Source organism: Neophocaena asiaeorientalis, unplaced genomic scaffold (genome assembly GCF_003031525.2).
Source record: "Neophocaena asiaeorientalis asiaeorientalis breed wild unplaced genomic scaffold, Neophocaena_asiaeorientalis_V1.1 scaffold419, whole genome shotgun sequence".
NCBI lineage: Eukaryota > Metazoa > Chordata > Mammalia > Artiodactyla > Phocoenidae > Neophocaena > Neophocaena asiaeorientalis.
In genome coordinates this window covers 26,626-39,661 of record NW_020171793.1, presented here as the reverse complement: position 1 = coordinate 39,661, position 13,036 = coordinate 26,626, and the positions used below count along the sequence as shown (strand labels likewise).

The 13,036-nt window shown below is 39.0% G+C and overlaps 1 pseudogene; it reads left to right on the top strand.

Annotated features, from left to right (window-relative positions):
• The first annotated feature begins 12,407 nt into the window (after window positions 1–12,407).
• On the top strand, window positions 12,408–12,833 carry LOC112394492 (mitochondrial import receptor subunit TOM20 homolog pseudogene; annotated as a pseudogene).
• Window positions 12,834–13,036: the final 203 nt, after the last annotated feature.

The window sequence follows — 13,036 nt, the reverse complement described above, 5'->3', positions numbered from 1 at the left end:
TACAATTCAGTGTTTTTTAGTATAGTCATAATATTGTTTAGCCATCTGTACTATCTAACTCCAAAATCTTTTCGTGTGCTTGCTGGCCATTTGAATATTCTCTTTGCAGAAATGTGTATTCAAATCCTTTGCCCATTTTTAAAATGGATTATCTTTTGTTGTTGGCTTGTAAGTGATCTTTATATATTCTGGATGTAGACTCTTATCAGATATACTGTTTATAAATACTTTCTGTCATTCTGTGGTTTTTCTTTTTACTTTCTTGATAGTGTCCTCTCATGCACAGATTTTGATAAAGTCCAGTTTATTTTTTTCTTTTGTCAGTTTTGCTTTTGGTGGCATATTTGAGAAACCATTGACTAATCCAAGGTCATGAAGGTTTACAACTATTTTTCCCTTCTAAGAGTTATATAGTTGTATCTCTTACATTTAGGTCTTTAATCCATTTGGGTAAATTTTTTGTATATGGTGTGAGATAGAAGTACTAATTTATCCTTTTTCATGTAGTTATCCAGTGCCCTATACCATTTGTGGTTGTCTTTTTTTTAAAAAACATCTTTATTGGAGTATAATTGCTTTACAGTGGTGTGTTAGTTTCTGCTTTATAACAAAGTGAATCAGCTATACATATATCCCCATATCTCCTTCCTCTTGCGTCTCCCTCCCTCCCCCCCTCCCTATCCCACCACTCTAGGTGGACACAAAGCACTGAGCTGATCTCCCTGTGCTATGTAGCTGCTTCCCACTAGCTATTTTACATTTGGTAGTATATATAAGTCCATGCCACTCTCTCACTTCGTCCCAGCTTACCCTTACCCCTCCCTGTGTCCTCAAGTCCATTCTCTACGTCTGCGTCTTTATTCCTGTCCTGCCCCTAGGTTCTTAAGAACTTTTTCTTTTTAGATTCCATATATATCTGTTAGCATACGGTATTTGTTTTTCTCTTTCTGACTTACTTCACTCTGTATGACAGACTAGGTCCATCCACCTCACTCAATTTCATTTCTTTTTATAGCCGAGTAATATTCCATTGTATATATGTGCCGCATCATCTGTCGATGGAAACTTAGGTCACTGCCATGACCTGGCTGTTGTAAATAGTGCTACAATGAATATTGGGGTGCATATGTCTTTTTGAATTATGGTTTTCTCTGGGTTTATGCCCAGTAGTGGGATTGCTGGCTCATATAGTAATTCTATTTTTTGTTTTTCAAGGAACCTCCATACTGTTCTCCATAGTGGCTGTATCAATTTACATTCCCACCAACAGTGTAAGAGGGTTCCCTTTTCTCCACACCCTCTCCAGCATTCGTTGTTTGTAGATTTTCTGATGATGCCCATTCTAACTAAGTGTGAGGAGGTGATACCTCATTGTAGTTTTGATTTGCATTTCTCTAATGATTAATGATATTGAGCAGCTTTTCATGTGCTTCTTGGCCATCTGTATGTCTTCTTCGGAGAAATGTCTATTTAGGTCTGCCCATTTTTGGACTGCGTTGTTTTTTTGATATTGAGCTGTATGAGCTGCTTGAAAACTTTGGAGATTAATCCTTTGTCAGTTGATTCGTTAGTAAATATTTTCTCCCAGTCTGAGGATTGTCTTTTCGTCTTGTTTGTAGTTTCCTTTGCTTTGCAAAAGATTTCAAGTTTCATTAGGTCCCATTTGTTTATTTTTTATTTTATTTCCATTATTCTAGAAAGTGGATCAAACAAGATCTTGCTGTGATGTATGTCAGAGTGTTCTTCTTATGTTTTCCTCTAAGAGGTTTATAGTGTCTGGTCTTACACTTAGGTCTCTAATCCATTTTGAGTTTATTTTTGTATATGGTGTTAGGGAGTGTTCTAATTTCATTCTTTTACATATACCTGGCCAGTTTTCCCAGCACCACTTATTGAAGAGACTTTCTTTTCTCCACTGTATATCCTTGCCTCCTTTGTCATAGATTAATTGAACATAGGTGCGTGGGTTTCTCTCTGGGCTTTCTGTCCTGTTCCATTGATCTATATTTCTGTTTTTGTGCCAGTACCACATTGTCTTGATTACTGTAGCTTTGTAGTATAGTCTGAAGTCAGCGAGTCTGATTCCTCCAGTTCCATTTTTTTTCCTCATTACTGCTTTGACTATTCGGGGTCTTTTGTGTTTCCATACAAATTGTGAATTTTTTTCTTCTAGTTCTATGAAAAATACCATTGGTAGTTTGATAGGGATTGCATTCAATCTGTGGATTGCTTTGGGTAGTAGAGTCATTTTCACAATGTTGATTCTTCCAATCCAAGAAACATGGTATATCTCTCCATCTATTTGTATCATCTTCAATTTCTTTCATCAGTGTCATATAGTTTTCTGCATACAGGTCTTTTGTCTCCTTAGGTAGGTTTATTCCTAGGTATTTTATTCTTTTTGTTGCATTGGTAAATGGGAGTGTTTCCTTAATTTCTCTTTCAGATTTTCCATCATTAGTGTATGCAGGAGGTTTCTGTGCATTAATTTTGTATCCTGCTACTTTACCAAATTCATTGATTACCTCTAGTAGATTTCTGGTAGCATCTTTAGGACTCTCTATGTATGGTATCATGTCATCTGCAAACAACAACAACTTTACTTCTCCTTTTCTGATTTGTATTCCTTTTATTTCTTTTTCTTCTCTGATTGCTGTGGCTAAAACTTCCAAAACTATTTTGAATTAGAGTGGTGAGAGTGGACAACCTTGTCTTGTTCTTGATCTTAGAGGAAATGGTTTCAATATTGCACCATTGAGAATGATGTTGGCTGTTGGTTTGTAATGTATGGCCTTATTATGTTGAGGTAAGTTCCCTCTATGCCTACTTTCTGGAGGGTTTTTATCATGAATGGGTGTTGAATTTTGTTGAAAGTTTTTTCTGCATCTATTGAGATGATCATACGGTTTTTCTGTCTCAATTTGTTAAAATGGTTTATCACATTGATTAATTTGCGTATTTTGAAGAATCCTTGCATTCCTAGGATAAACCCCACTGGATCATGGTGTATGGTCCTTTAAATGTGCTGCTAGATTCTGTTTGCTAGTATTTTGTTGAGGAATTTTGCATCTGTGTTCATCAGTGATACTGGCCTGTAGTTTTCTTTCTTTGTGACATCTTTGTCTGGTTTTGGTATCAGGGTGATGGTGGCCTTGTTGAATGAGTTTGGGAGTTTTCCTCCCTCTGCTATATTTGGGACGAATTTGAGAAGCATAGGTGTTAGCTCTTCTCTAAATGTTTGATAGAATTTGCCTGTGAAGCCATCTGGTCCTGGGCTTTTGTTTGTTGGAAGATTTTTAATCACAATTTCAATTTCACTGCTTGTGATTCGTCTGTTTATATTTTCTATTTCTTCCTGGTTCAGTCTCGGAAAGTTGTGCTTTTCTAAGAATTTGTCCATTTCTTCCCATGTTGTGGGAAGTTCCCCTCTATTCCTAGTTTGTTGAGTGTTGTTTTTGTTGTTTGTTTTATAATAAAACGATGTTGGATTCTGTCACATGCTTTTTCTGCATTGAGATGATTGTTGGGGGGGGGTTCCTTCATTCTATTTTGTAGTGTATTGCATTGGTTGATTTTCACATGTTGATCTACCCTTGCGTTACTGGGATAATTCCCACTTGGTCATGTTGCACAAACCCTTTAATATGTTGCTGGATTCAATGAAATTTTTTTCTTTTTAAGGATTTTTGCATCTATATTCATAAGAAATATAGGTCTTGTGACGTCTCTGGCTGGCTTTGGTAATGGTGGCCTCATATAAATGAGTTGGGAAATGTTCCCTTTTCTTCTATTTTTTGGAAGAGTTTAAGAAGGATTAGTGTTGATAACTACTTTAAACATTTGTTAGAATGCTACAGTATTAGGGTATCACACACCAGTTATTTAAACAGAGAGTTTAATATAAGGAATAGTTAACTATACTGTTAACTAGGCAACCAAAAGAGTGAAATGAGAACTCTGAGGCAGTGGGCAGTGATTCCCAAATTTCAGCATGCATCAGGGTCAACTGGAGTGCTAAACAGATTCCTGCTCACACCATCTGAGCCACTGACTCAGTAGGTTGGGTGGTGCATGGGAATCTGCATTTGTAACCAGTTCCCAGGAGATGCTGATGTTGCTGATCCTGGGACCACAGTTTGAGAACTGCTGTTTCAAGTATCATGGGGGTAACAACTGTAGTTTCCCCAGGCTGAGGGAACAAAGAGTACAAGTTTGAATTATTAAAACATAGAATCTTAGGGAAGGGTCCCTGTGTGGTTTGATCTCAGATTTCTGAACAGGGATTGCCAGATGGTCAATGGTGGTGTTTCTAGGCCTGGAGGTAAGGTCTGTGGGGGTGGTGTATGGAGCTGGCACAGTGTACCTGGGGTTCTGCTTGTGTTGGGAAAACTGCAAACTGGGTTTAGCTGCTGCTATGGGAAGGAACCACCACTGTCAGGGTAAAGAAATTGTTGGAATGTGGCTGTGAGAAATGAGAACATAAGAAGGAGTAGTCAGTCACTCACTCTTCCTCTTCAGTTTGCAGTTTCCTTCTAGCATCCTTTATTGGCAGAGCTAACAGCCTGCTGGCAAAAGCAGAATGGGTATGCCAGCTAAAGGACAAGTTGGAACTGAGAGACAATAATTGAACCACTGGCACCATCAACATACCTGCTACACCTGTGTGAGCTCCTATGTGGCCCCCAACCAACTCCATTTTTCTATTTAATGACGTGTAACTGTCTTATTTGCAATTGATGCACCCACCCTCTCCACAAAATTGGAGACACAAAGTCTTAGCAGTCAGTTATCTGTCACTGGACTATGTAGATTACTCCCCCCAAATCAATCATAGTACCATTTGAAAATTCTCTTACAAAAAGGTATAATTAATCTCCAATAAAACTTGTATAAAATAAGGAGGAAAGAAAAGAAAATGCTTACTCTCTCTATATAAACACATACCAGCAAAAGGAAGGAGATGATATATTTAGCTGCTCTGTCCTCTTTTCTGTGACTGGTCACATGGCCTTAGCTAGTATTTATAACTTCTACTTTTACCCATTCCATATTTCCTTGGCCTTCACTAGCACTTCATCTCGTTGGGGTTTTCTACCTGACCGGTGACCAAGATCTTCATCAAGAAAGGATCTGCACCCTCAGCAGTCATGCCATTTTTCTTGGTAGCTGTAATTTTCTACTAACCTTTCTACTAGGCATGGAGTACTATGAGACACCTCAGAGAATCCCCTGGGTTCCAGACATAGCTCTCCTTTCCCCATTGTCAGTACAACCCATTTGTCTCCTGCCTCAGTGACATGAGGAAGCCAAGTGGCAGTCTCATCTTCCAGTGCAACGGAGGGGAGAGGGGGAAGATGGCGGAAGGGTAAAACGCGGAGATCACCTTCCTCCCCACAAATACATCAGAAATACATCTGAACACGTGAAACAACTCCTACAGAACACCTACTGAACGCTGGCAGAAGACCTCAGACCTCCCCAAAGGCAAGAAACTCCCCATGCACCTGGGTAGGACAAAAGAAAAAATAAACAGAGATAAAAGAATGGGGACGGGACCTGCACCAGTGGGAGGGAGCCGTGAAGGAGGAAATGTTTCCACACACTAGGAAGCCCCTTCGAGCGTGTAGACTGCAGGAGGCGGACGGGGGGAGCTTCAGAGCCGCGGAGGAGAGCGCAGCAACAGGGGTGCAGAGGGCAAAATGGAGAGATTTCCGCACAGAGGATCGGTGCCGACCAGCACTCACCAGCCCGAAAGGCTTCTCTGCTCATCCCCCGGGGCAGGCAGGGCTGGGAGCTGAGGGTCAGGCGTAGGTCCGAGTGCAGGGAGAGGAATGGCGGCGTGAACAGAACCTGAAGGAGTTAGTGCACCACGGCTAGCCGGGAGGGAGTCCGGGAAAAAGTCTGGACCTGCTGAAGAGGCAAGAGACTTTTACTTCCCTCTTTGTTTCCTGGTGTGCAAGGAGAGGGGATTAAGAGCGCTGCTTAAAGGAGCTCCAGAGACCCGCGTGAATCGCGGCTAACAGCACGGACCCCAGAGACGGGCATGAGACGCTAAGGCTGCTGCTGCCGCCACCAAGAAGCCTGTGTGCAAGCACAAGTCACTCTCCACACCTCCCTTCCAGGAATCCTGTGCAGCCCACCACTGCTAGGGTCCCGGGAGCCAGGAACAACTTCCCCGGGAGAACGCACGGCGCACCTCAGGCTGGTGCAACGTCACGCTGGCCTCTGCCACGGCAGGCTCGCCCCACACTCTGTACCCCTCCCTCCCCCAAGCCTGGGTGAGCCAGAGCCCCCTAATCAGTGGCTCCTTTAACCCCATCCTGTCTGAGCGAAGAACAGACGCCCTCTGGTGACCTACATGCAGAGGCAGGGCCAAATCCAAAGCTGAGTCCCAGGAGCTGTGCAAACAAAGAAGAGAAAGGGAAATCTCTCCCAGCAGCCTCAGGAGCAGCAGATTAAATCTCCACAATCAACTTGATGTACCCTGCATCTGTGGAATACCTGAATAGACAACAAATCATCCCAAATTGAGGAAGTGGACTTTGAGAGCAAGATTTATGATTTTTTTCCCCTTTTCCTCTTTTTGTGAGTGTGTATGTGTATGCTTCTGTGTGAGATTTTGTCTGTATAGCTTTGCTTTCACCATTTGTCCTAGGGTTCTATCCGTCCATTGTTTTTGTTTTGATTACTTTAAAAAAAATTTTTTTTCTTAATATTTTTCCATTTTAATAACTTTATTTTACCTTACTTTATTTTATTTTATCCTCTTTCTTTCTTCCTTTTTAATTTCTAATGGATACAAAAACAAGACCCATATATATGCTGTCTACAAGAGACCCACTTCAGAACTAGAGACAGATACAGACTGAAAGTGAGGGGATGGAAAAAATATTCCATGCAAATGGAAACCAAAAGAAACCTGGAGTTGCAATTCTCAGGTCAGACAAAAAAGACTTTAAAATAAAGACTGTTACAAAAGACAAAGAAGAACACTGCATAATGATCAAGGGATCGATCCAAGAAGAAGCTATAACAATTGTAAATATTTATGCACCCAACACAGGAGCACCTCAATATATAAGGCAAATACTAACAGCCATAAAAGGGGAAATCAACAGTAACACATTCATAGTAGGGGACTTTAACACCCCACTTTCACCAGTGCAATGGAATCATAGTTGTGTCACATTGTGGCAGCATTATCCACTTATCTCCCCCTGGCAGCTCTCAGAGTTGCAAAGATGGGTTAATGTTGGTACGTGTGATGGTAAGAGGAGCCAACCCACTTCCTCCCTTGAGTCCTACCTAAATCCTTGTATTCTGGCTCTGAGAGACAATACCCTATATTGTTTCTCATACAAAACTATGGAGGTTGGATTTTATTCTTTTTATGCTTTTTTTTTTCTTTCTCAGTTCTTTAAGGCAGAGGGAGTGAGCCTCTTGACTAGATCTCCTTGTCTCTTTCCGGCTTGCTTGTGTTTGAAAGCTTCTTTTTCCTCCTTTCTTTTTATTTTTTATGTGTTTGCCTGATCTTCCTTGATGTTGGGCCCAGAAATCTATCTCACAATTCCTCCGATTAGCAGTGCAGCTCCACTGCTGTGGCCTGAGCTATGACCTTCTCTGCAGTGACTCTCACATGGCCTCATGTGTCAGCTGGGAATCATTGCACATTTAGGTCCTTGGAATACTGAAATACATTGATATCTAATACTGATTGTTACCATTTTAGTTCCAATAACTTGATTTTATATTTTGGTTATTTGGGGTAAGAAGAATAAAAAGGTTTACATTAAAGGAACATAACTTCAAAAAAATGTTATGAAAAACCCCATGATATTTGGGGGACTGGGATGAGTGATGTGAAGGCTATTAGACCCTTCGTATTTAAGTATGAATTGTTTCTTTTCAACTCTGCGTGAGATTAACTTCACTAAATTGAGTCATTTAGAATGCTCAAGAATGTGAATGTGTAAAGATAAACGTATTACAAAATATTAACATGCATTAGATGTATTAAAGTACTTCGGTATATTAGCTATTTTGGTTTTGTTTATGGGTTATACATTTAAAGTTGCTTTAACAGTCATGACCATTTTCTTTTTGAAGCTATTACTTGTCTTAGAAAGAGTGTAATGATCATTAGAGTCATTGTGTTCTAAAGTACACTGACCACTAGATGACAGAATCTAGACAGTGATTTTCAAGGTTAGGCCCAATGCAGAGCATTGCTAGGTTCTGTTAGAACCTTTACTAAAATAAATAAATAAATGGAATTTTGTGAAAATGGACATTTTAAAATATCTGCATACCAAAATTCTTGAGCAGTAATATCAAGACACTACAAAGTTGTACTTCTAAATTTTCATTGTTCTTACCTGTGTTTGGCATCAGTCATGATTTCATATTAAATGTATATAGTATATAAAAAGAGTATTAAAAGGAAGAGTGGTAATAACATATAAAGTATGCTCATCTATTTTTTTTTCTGACCATAGTGATTCTAGAAGAAAGCATTGTCCTCTTCTGTCATGTAAGAGTACTTGAATCTTCCATTTTCTCATCTGGCTTTTCTACCAGTGTGGCAAGCTGTGAAAAGTCTACTTAGGGGAGTTCTGAGTCTGGCCAATTGCTGGTTTCAAAACTGTGAGTTTAGGATATCAGCAAAGATAATTACATACCAAAATTTCTTGTGGATTTTCTGTTGTATGCCTATTGCTTTGTAATTATATAAGAATAAAAAAACCTTTTGTCTAAATAGATTTAGAATCTACTTTCCTGCAGTTAAGAAAAGAAATATTCTTTCCCTCAGAGTTTTCAAGTGACCAAAATTCAGCTAATTTATTATAATTTTTTTAAAAATTAGTTTCAATTAGGTTCTCAGATGCCATTTCCTTGAATACTGAATGAATGAATATACTTCATCTTTCAGTTGGATGTGGGTCCAGTGTTCTCAATGAGTGTTATGACCCTTATTCTTTGTGTAGCACTGAGAAGCTCTCATAATTTTGTGGCGGAAAGTGAACAACAGCTATTCAAGGAAAAATTAGATTATTCCCATACTGAAGCAGGGGACTAGGGAGAAACTGACTTCAACCCATTGCATTGCCTAGGAAGTATGGGGACCCCAGGGGGGAAATATATATATATATATATCTTTGGAGGAGAAAACAGTCAATTCCCCAATCCCAGAAAGACAAACACTTTTATAATCATTCCACGGAGGCCAACAGGTTGCAAAACCAACTGAATAGCCCTGCAAACATAAATCTCCACCAGACTCCTTAACTCTTTTTTTTTGGTTTTTTTTTTTTTTTTTGCGTTACACGGGCCTGTCACTGTTGTGGCCCCTCCTGTTGCGGAGCACAGTCTCCGTACACGCAGGCTCAGCTGCCATGGCTCATGGGACCAGCTGCTCCGCGGCATGTGGGATCTTCCCGGACCGGGGCACGAACCCATGTCCCCTGCATCGGCAGGCAGACTCTCAACCACTGCGCCACCAGGGAAGCCCCAGACTACTTAACTCTTATCAAAGTAAGTGGGCTCCCAAGAAACTACCCAGAATGCAAGAGTGATTCAATCCTTCCCAGGGAACTCATTCAGTTGTTTACTCATTTGACACTGTTATTGAGGGTTCAGTATGTATTAGGCATTGCTGTAAGGAATAGGGACACAGGATGACTAGGACAGGGACCCTAATAGGAAACAACAACAACAAAACCTCCAAACGTTCTGTCTCTGTGCATCACTCCTGACTGTTCCAATATCTTCCGAAATACCTGTCATTGAACTGACCCAAGCTTAGTTTAATTTTGATGGGTATACTGAGTGATGATGATGATTACAAAAGTTCCCATTTGGCATTTTGTACATTTAGTCATTATTTCACTTAATCTTCACAGAAGTTCTGTGAAAGTATTGGAGCAAACAAAGCTGAAATATATTTGTTCCAACACGCTCCTGAACAGCCAGTGGATTAAAGGAGAAATCAAAAGAGAAATCAAAAAACATCTTGAGATAAATAAAATGGAAACACTACCAAAACTTATGGGTTACAGCAAAAGCGCTTCTAGAGGAAAGTTTATAGCTATAAACATACACATCGAGGGGAGAATAAAATCTCAAGAAAACAACAAAACATCTCAAAGAACTGGAAAAAAATAAGGAATTAAGCTCAAGGTTAGCAGAAGAGAGGAAATAATAAAGATTAGAGTATAAGTAAATGAAATAGAGAACAGAAAAACAATAGAAAATATTAACCATAGTTTTTTCTTTGAAAAGATAAACAAAACTGACAAACGCCTAGCTAGACTAACCAAGGAAAAAAGAGAGGAGACCCAAATCAGATATAAATGAAAAAGGAGACATTACAACTGATACCACAGAAATACAAAAAATCATGAGTCTACTCTGAAAAACTATTTGTCAACAAACCGGACAACCTAGAAAAAAATGGAAATATTCTTAGAAACATACAACTTACCAAGACTGAATCAGAAAGAAATAGAAAGTCTGAATAGGCCAAGTACTAGAAGGATATTGAATCAGAAATCAATACTCTACCAATGAAGAAAAGCCCAGGACCAGATAACTGGTGAATTTTATCAAACACTTAAAAAATTAACACCAATGCTTCACAAACTCTACCAAAATATCAAAGAGGAGAGAACACTTCCAACACTTCCTTATTTTACAAGGCCAGCATCCTGATACCAAAGCCAAATAAGGATACTACTAGAAAAGAAAACTAGAGGTCAATATCCCTGATAAATATAGATGCAAAAAATTTCAACAAGATACCAGCAAACCAAATTCAGCAGCACATTAAAAGGATCATTCACCATGATCAAGTGGGATTTATCCCTGTGACGAAAGGATGTTTCAACATATACAAATCAATGTGATATATAAATAGAATAAAAGATAAAGTCATATGATCATTTCAATAGGCACAGAAAAAGAGCTTGAGAAAATTCAACATCTTTTCATAAAAATTTTTTTTAGAAAAGCTCAAAAAATTGGGTATAGGAAGAATGAACCTCAAGACAACCAAAGCCATATATGACAAGCCCAAGCCCACAGCAAACGTTATCCAATGATAAAAGGTTGACAGCTTTTCTTCTAAGGTCAGAAACAGCACAAGTGTGCCCACTCTCACCACTCCTATTGAACACTGTACTGAAAGTCCTAGCTAGAGCAATCAGAAAAGACAGAAAAAGAACAGACATCCATATTGGAAAGGAAAAAGTAAAACTCTTTGCAAATGACATGATTTTAATATAGAAAACCCCAAAGACTCCACCCCCCCAAAAAAAACTAACAACAAATTCAGTAAAGTTGCAGGATATAAAATCAATGCATAAATTTAGTTGTATTTCTATACAATAGCAACATACTATCTGGAAAAAAAAAGTCCCATTCACAATAGCATCAAAAACAATAAAGTAGTTAGGAACAAATTTTACAAATGAATTGACATCTGCACAATGAAAACTATAAGACTTAGATGAAAGGAACTGAAGAAAACAAAAACAAATGGAAAGCTATCCCATACTCATGGATCAGAAGAATTAATATTGTTAATATCTCCATACTACCTAAAGCAATCTACAAATTCGATGCAATCTCCATCAAAATTCTAAGCCATTTTTCACAATGGTAGGACAAACAATCCTAAAATTTGTATGTAGCCAAAGTAATCTTGAGAAAGAACAAATAGCCAAAGTAATCTTGAGAAAGAACAAAGCTGGAGGCACTATAATTACTGATTTCAAACTATACTACAAAGCTATTGTAATTTTTAAAAAGCAGTATGATATTAGCATAAAAGATGACACATAGACCAATGGAACAGATTCAAGAGCCCAGAAACAAAGGAGCCAGGAATATACAATGGGGAAATGATAGTCTCTTCAATAAATGGTGTTGGGAAAACTGGATATTCACACGCAAAAGAATGAAACCAGACCCTTCCCTTACACCACTCATAAAATATTACATTAAAGATTTAAATACAAAACAAGAAACCATAAAACCCCTAGAAGGAAATGGGAAAACTCCTTGTTATTAGTCTTGGGAATGAATGTTTTGGGTATGACAACAAAAGCAAAAATCAACAAGTGGGTCTACATCAAACTAAAAAAACCTAAATCTGATTTAAAAATGGGCAGAGGATCTGAATAGACATTTTTTCCAAAGAAGACACACAGATATCTTGGCCAGAAAGTACATGAAAATGTGGTTGACATCACTAATCATCAGGGAAATGCAAATCAAAACCACGATGAGGCTTTTCTCCATGTCCCTCACAGTGGGCAGCAGATCTGAGGGGAGCTATCTGCTGAAGGTTCTGGGCCAATTCCTTTTTTGGGGCCCCACTGCCACCCACCCCACTCCTCCGTGGAGAGAAGATGGTGGGCCAGAACAGCACCATCTTGGGTGGAACACTTTTCATCAGGTACTACATTTACTTTGACCTCGAGACAGAGTGACCCCAAATTCAAGAACAGGCTGTGAGAATGAAGAAAGAAACAAAAGCTTGACAAGGAGAGAGTTGGCTTTCCAAGTTACCTGACCTTAAAGATGCTGAAGCTATTCAGAATTTCTTCTTCCAATAACTATGGCTTGGTGAAGAGTTACTAGCCCAAGGTGAATATGAGAAGGGTATAGACCACCTGACAAATGCAGTTGCTGTGTGTGGACAGTCACAGAAGTTATTGCAAGTGTTAGGGCTAACAATTCAACAACCAGTGTTCCAGATGCTTTTGACTAAGCTTCCAACAATTAGAGAATTAATTATAAATGCTCAGAGCTTGACTGAAGGTGATGTGGAATGAGAAAAAATGTCAACATAATTATCTCAATTTAAAATATTTTAACTCTGAAGATGAGCAGCTCTGGGGGTGGGGTGGGGGACATAAGGGCAAATATGCTTGTTTCTGACTGTCCTACACTGAAATCTACCAAAGTTAATTTTTACTTTGTGTAGAACCATTTGTCTGTTTTATTTATTTTTCCCAGTAAAAAGCATATTTTGAGA